Raw genomic sequence first — 6,327 nt, forward strand, 5'->3', positions numbered from 1 at the left:
TGTATCTTTGTTTTGAAGAGAAGGTCCGTGAGTTCCCCCCCAGTAACTCCACTGCATTTTACTTGGGTCTCCCGACCCCCTGCTGTTTCCACTGGAAGTCGTTGGTCTCGGCAGAAGCCCCAGGTCCACTCAGTGCAACGTTGCTGGGGTGGGATTTCCAGGTTGGTTGGGTCAGGCCTCGCCATTAGGAATCCTGATCCCCCCTTAATATCGCAGCACAGAAACCGGAGAAGACGCGTTTCATTCCTCTTCTGCTACTTTCTAGGCAGGCTGTCGGAACTTCCCCTGTTTCGCAGGGAAAAGATCTGGTATCACTTAGTATGGAAGAAAGTCGTATTGCAGAGGAAGGTGCTGGTTGCTAACGTTGTGACGGTGCTCTTGTCGCAGTCGTCTTCAAGCCACACTCCGCTTGAGAATTTGCTGAGCAGGAAGTGTCCCACAAACTATTATCACTTCTACATACAGAATATTGTTTGGTAACATTGTAAATAAAATAGGCTATATAATAGAGGAAAATAAGGACATTTTGACTTTTTTACTTTGGGAAAAATATATATATATATTTTAGTTACATATACAAACAAAAATTCTACATTGTGTGAGAATTCTTTTATACCACAAATTATTTTTGTAATGCCTAATATGTTTCTGCAGGGAAAAGGGAGAAAGGTCTGTGTACGCACAGCAAATAAATAAATAAATATATATCTATATAATGTTTAAATTAAGTGTGCACTACATCAAAGTCTAGAGGATAGAACAAGTGTAGCCTGAAAACAGTTTGAGGAGCAAGTTAGGATCACAAGAAGTGTGACCAGCAGGTCAAGGGAGGTGATCCTGCCCCTCTACTCCGCTCTGGTGAGACCCCACCTGCAGTACTGCGTCCAGCTCTGGGGGGCCCAGTACAGGAGAGACATGGAGCTGTTGGAGAGTCCAGAGGAGGCCACAAAGCTGATCCGAGGGCTGGAGCACCTCTGCTATGAGGACAGGCTGAGAGAGTTCAGATTGTTCAGCTTGGAGAAGAGAAGGCTCCGGGGAGACCTGATAGCACCTTCCAGTACCTGAAGGGGCCTACAGGAAAGCTGGAGAGGGACTGTTTACAAGGGCAGGGAGTGACAGGACAAGGGGGAATGGGCTTAAGCTGAAGGAGGGGAGATTTAGATCAGATATTAGGAAGAAATTCTTCCCTGTGAGGGTGGTGAGGCACTGGAACAGGTTGCCCAGAGAAGCTGTGGATGCCCCATCCCTGGCAGTGTTCAAGGCCAGGCTGGATGGGGCTTTGGGCAACCTGGGCTAGTGGAGGGTGTCCCTGCCCATGGCAGGGGGTTGGAACTAGATGGGCTTTGAGGTCCCTTCCAACCCAAACCATTCTATGATTCTATGTACTTGGACATGCTTTGAGGACAGCACTGAGTGTATGTTTAGGTTATCTTGCACGTCACATCCCTCCTGCTAAAGATGCTTATTGCTTTTCTGTGACCACCTTCCGTTTAACCAGGAAGAGTTTTTTCATGCATTCATGCGAGTATCCGTGCGTGAGCAGTGTGTCTTTTGGCACATGCTGTGAAGCTGCAGTGAGTTGTGAAGTCAGGGTGTTAAGAATTTACTTGAGACCAAATAGCCAGGCTGATCTCGCTCACTGCCATATCCGTTTATAGCAGCTGCGTCTGCTGCATTGACAATATGATCTGTAAGGAGCTGTTGCCAGTTGAGTCCTGATAAACCCAATTCCTAGAAGTTCTTTCTCTCTCAAGTGACACAACTAATCAGGCTTCACCAGAACACGCAGATACGTGCTCTGTGTTCCCAACGTCAGATTTTACGGTCTGGGTTGGAGGCACTAAAGAAAAGGAGCACCGTTATGTGCAAAGTCCTGCTCACAAAAAGAGCGTTCCAAATTTGTGTTACCAATCCAAGGTATTCTAAAAGTATTAAAGAAAAAAAAAAAAAACCACCACCACCTTAAAATGTATTCTTTTCACTTAAGCTAACTTTTCCCATTGGACTGAAAATTCACTGCGGTCTTTTTGGTTCCCTTAACCTTGACAGCACGGTGTCAGTGGGGTAATAGTTACCGAAAAAAGCTTTAAACCAAACAATACACCGCGCTACCTGGAAGCCTTTTGAAATTGGTGCTCAGACGGCTTCCAGCAGGCTCCTGCAATTGCCGAATCCTACAGCTGTGTTCTTGGTGAAGTCCTGGCCCTGTGGAGGCTGCAGGGGGGGGAACTTGCCATCCGATTAAGTGGGACCATGAGTGTGCGTGTGTTCCTGCAGCACTTTCTAAACACACCTGATCCCTTACTTACCTGGCACTTCTTTTTTAAAACTCTAGTTTTAGGGTGACGCTCGGTTCCCTGACTGACGTAGTAACGTATAGAGTAAGCAGTAACCCTTTTTGTCAGGACACTTCCACAGAAAGAGATCATACTTGTGTTATGTCCATCCAGCTGTTCTGAAATGGAATGCTATTCTGTTGTGCCTTTATTTTTCCATGTAAAAGCAACTGCTGTAAGCTTTTGGGTTTGTTTTTTCTTTTACTAGTTTTTTCCTGTCTGAAAAAACACTTTTCATTGCCCAGCTGTTATTTCTGGATGCAGTCTGTGATCCAGGTATTTCAAGAACCAATTACCTCAAACCTCATGTTAAACAGTGTTGCTATCTGGATTCTCCTTGATACTACAATATCGTAACATACACAAACAGGAACCTTGCTCTATATGGGTGTTTATATGTATGTATCATATATGTATATGATATATATATATGATATATATATGTAAATGGAAAGTGATCCCCAAGGACTGAAGGAAAAAAAGCAAAACTTTTTTGTTTTCCAACATTGAAACCAAAAGGGCTTCTCTGAAGCTCTGTAATGGCATTGTGCTGGATATATATCAAGAAAGTGTTTTCTGAAAAGTGCTTCCTTTGTTAGCCTTTTATTTCAGTATTTTAATGGGGCAGATGATGTGATTAAAACACAATTTCTGCATTTTTGGCCCAGTTTGAAGCAGAGGCCTCTTAATCTTTCCAGTTGTTAAAAAAACAACAAAAAAAAATCCCGACCTCAGTGTATAACATTCCAGTAAGGTTAGTATTGCAAAACTTTAGCATGTTCTGGGAAGACTTGGTAGCTTCTGTTTTTGTGAAAAGGAAGGCATCGGCCATACTTTATTCAACTATTCCGCTGTTTTGAGGAACTGAAGTTTAACCAGTAACCATCCTAGTCAATTAAAATCTTAATTCAGTAGTCACCGGCATCTCTGCATTGCCACCCCTGTTAAAACACCAAAAAAACCCCAAACCCCCAGAACAACCCAAACCAAAAATCAAGTCATGACAGAGGAGGAGGAGGTTGGAGCATTTCATAGCTCCTGACGGTGGACTTGGCACCAGAGCAGCTTTCTGGATAGCCAAAAAATGTGCTGGCAAGACCTAGAACCTGTCTGGCCCTTTGCTTTTCCCAACTACCTTCTCCCAAGAACGTTCTCATAAAAGCAGAACTTCAACCACAGTGACTTCTTAATGGTACTTTGCTGAAGAGATTTCTGTTCAGGATATATTTTCTGGGGAAAAACAAAGTTAGACCATTCTTTTCATTAACGTTTTTACTGCACGTGTTCCCTTCCCAAATGTCTGTTTTTAAAAAAAAAAAGTCTCCATGTAGCTGATGCAACATTACAGTCTGTATTTTACTTGGACAAAATAGTAGCTTTCCAATCCAAATAGTAATGAATTTACTATTACTAATAATTCATTTAATGAATGAATTACTGGTAATTAATTGCTAGTAATTAATTTGCTATTCTAAAGGAAGAAAAGGAGATGTTTCCCCATTTTTCTTTGACTATCTAACATTTCTATGGCTATCGATGGTTTATGATTATCTTTGGTAAATCATTTACAAAAGTACTAAAATCTCCCAGGAGGAGGCATTTTGCAATGCTGCTGGCCTTCCAATGGAATAACTATGATGCAGAAGTCGATCTGTTGGTGGATGAGAATTGAAGGAGGTGGTTACTGCAAACTAAGTAACATTCTTGACCTCAATTCTATGCCATAAGCCCGCACAATGCCATTGTCAATCTGCTCAAACTATCTGCTTAGGAATTCTGCATGATCCTCATGATAGAGTTGAAAGCCTGATCTTTTCACCTGTTGATATTTTCACATTCGTCCTTAAGTTTGACAAATTTTATACTGTAAAGTTGACTTAAGTACAGTTTGATGTCAATTCTTGTGGAAAGAGCTTTCTGCATGTAACGTTAAGACACATACAGTTAAACAACACAGCATAGTACAAAACTCACACAAGAAAATGTTTTGGCACCAGCAGAAAGAAATCTCACCCTAACCATTTGTCATTTTAAACCATCTTATTGTAAGTTTTACCAGCTACTTCTAAATTTGTGCTTTATTTAAAGAAATAAAAAATCCTAAGACTTGTCTAGCGTAGTGAAATATGTGTATATCAGTTTTAGGATAAATAGCTAAGTCTTATTACGCTGTGTTACTTAACTTGTATATATAGAGTATACATAAGAGTTTGCAGTAACCTGTTTCTCCAGGATTTCCAGTTTGAATGGGTTTAAGCTGAAACTGAGATTAAGTAAATGATTTAGAAGATTGCAGAATAAACTGAGTGTAAATTACAGGAAGCTCTATCAGATGGTGAAATAATTTTTAAAGTCTTTTGGTCCTTGGCTCAAATTCAATAAGTACTGTTTGTATACCAAGATATGTGAAATGTAAATGTTGTAGGTTATATTTCACTCTTGTAGCTATAAAAATGTAGAACAGAGATAGCTTGTACTACTGAGTTAACAAAAGTTATACTAAAGTATCCTGTTAAAGAAAAAAGTATACAGAGAGTTAAGCTCGTTGCTGTAACCCCTTTTGAAGTGTGCTGATTTTTTATATATGTATATTATATATATATTCTGCAAAAGTATATATATATAAAATGTATATATAAAATGGCCTAATGCAGACATCCATTGTATTGCAGTTATGAAATGAAGACATTTGGAAAGAACATTGTATCATAGTTCATGAATTTGCAGTGGATCTTTGTTCCTTTTTACTGTGGTATTTTAGAAATGAGTCTCAAGTTTGAAATTAGATCTGCCAAGTTGGAGTTTTGCTGCTTCAGCTTTGCACTGGGTGTCTGAATAAACCAGTATGAATGTAGTATTTGCCCTGTGTGAAGCAGCTACACCCCAACAGATAGGAGGAAAAAAACTAGAAAGAACTATTTCAAGTTTATCTTTTTGTATATGAAAATAAACAGTAAATTACAAATAATTGCTTCTCTTGTTGGTGTGGTGTTAAAAATTGTTGATATTTTATTGTCTTTGGCATCTAGCTGGAGTATTTCCTTTTTCTATAGAAGAATGTTTTGGTGTTTTAATGGCATCTCTGCTCTCCAAAATCCGTAAGAAAATCCCTGCAGAGGCATAGCCGAGGCCTCTACTACCCATCATTTGCTAACTCCTCCAAAGGGAAGAGGGAATTAGCTTGAATCGCTGCATCTTAAGGGTGTTGCCTCATGTAGTACTGTGGTAACACTGCTTATCCCTCCCAGCGAAGAGCCGTTTGCACAGAGCATTATGTGCACATTAAGCTGTTATCAATACAAAGTCCAGCAACATAGCTGCAGTGATGGGGGGTTTAAGATGAATCCCAGGACCTTGCAGTGAAGCGTCTGCCCTTCCCTTCCACCAGCTCTAGCAGAGGAGCAGAGCAGGCAGCAAGGGACAGTGATTGCCTATATGGTGCCAACCTGATTTACAATACCTTACCTGCTAATACCTTAACAGTTGCAGGAAGTCAAAGTTCTACTGAATGTACAGCTGCTGTTAGAGCCATGAGCAGTACAAAGCAGCACGTTCCTGTTCATGGTGTGTCCACTGCAACTGCACCGCCAGGTCCTTGGTAGGACAGACGGGTATTTCCTCAGGGAAGGGAGGCTGTTAGCAAACACGCAGCGTGCACAAGTGCTGTGGGGTCTGTTCCCCGTCAGGGAAATGGCTTCAGCGTGAGGTACCTGCCGTCAGGGCAAGCATCGGACCTGGGACTGAGATGCAGCTTCCATACACCATGGGTTTTGGGTTTTTTTCGCCCCGCTTCAGCTGAGTACCGAACAAGATTCAGTGAGGTGGAGGGACTTGACCTGAAAAAAGATTTAAAAAAAAAAAAAAAAAAAAAAAGAAGCCTGAGCTCACTTGTAGCAACACAGTGAGCTCTGTAATCCCCACAACATGAGGCAAGATGCTCTCAGCCACAAACTGAAGCATGGCTGGGCCTCTCCGAGCAAGGGGCCTGACG

The sequence above is a fragment of the Balearica regulorum genome, chromosome 2 (assembly GCF_011004875.1).
Source record: "Balearica regulorum gibbericeps isolate bBalReg1 chromosome 2, bBalReg1.pri, whole genome shotgun sequence".
Lineage (NCBI taxonomy): Eukaryota > Metazoa > Chordata > Aves > Gruiformes > Gruidae > Balearica > Balearica regulorum.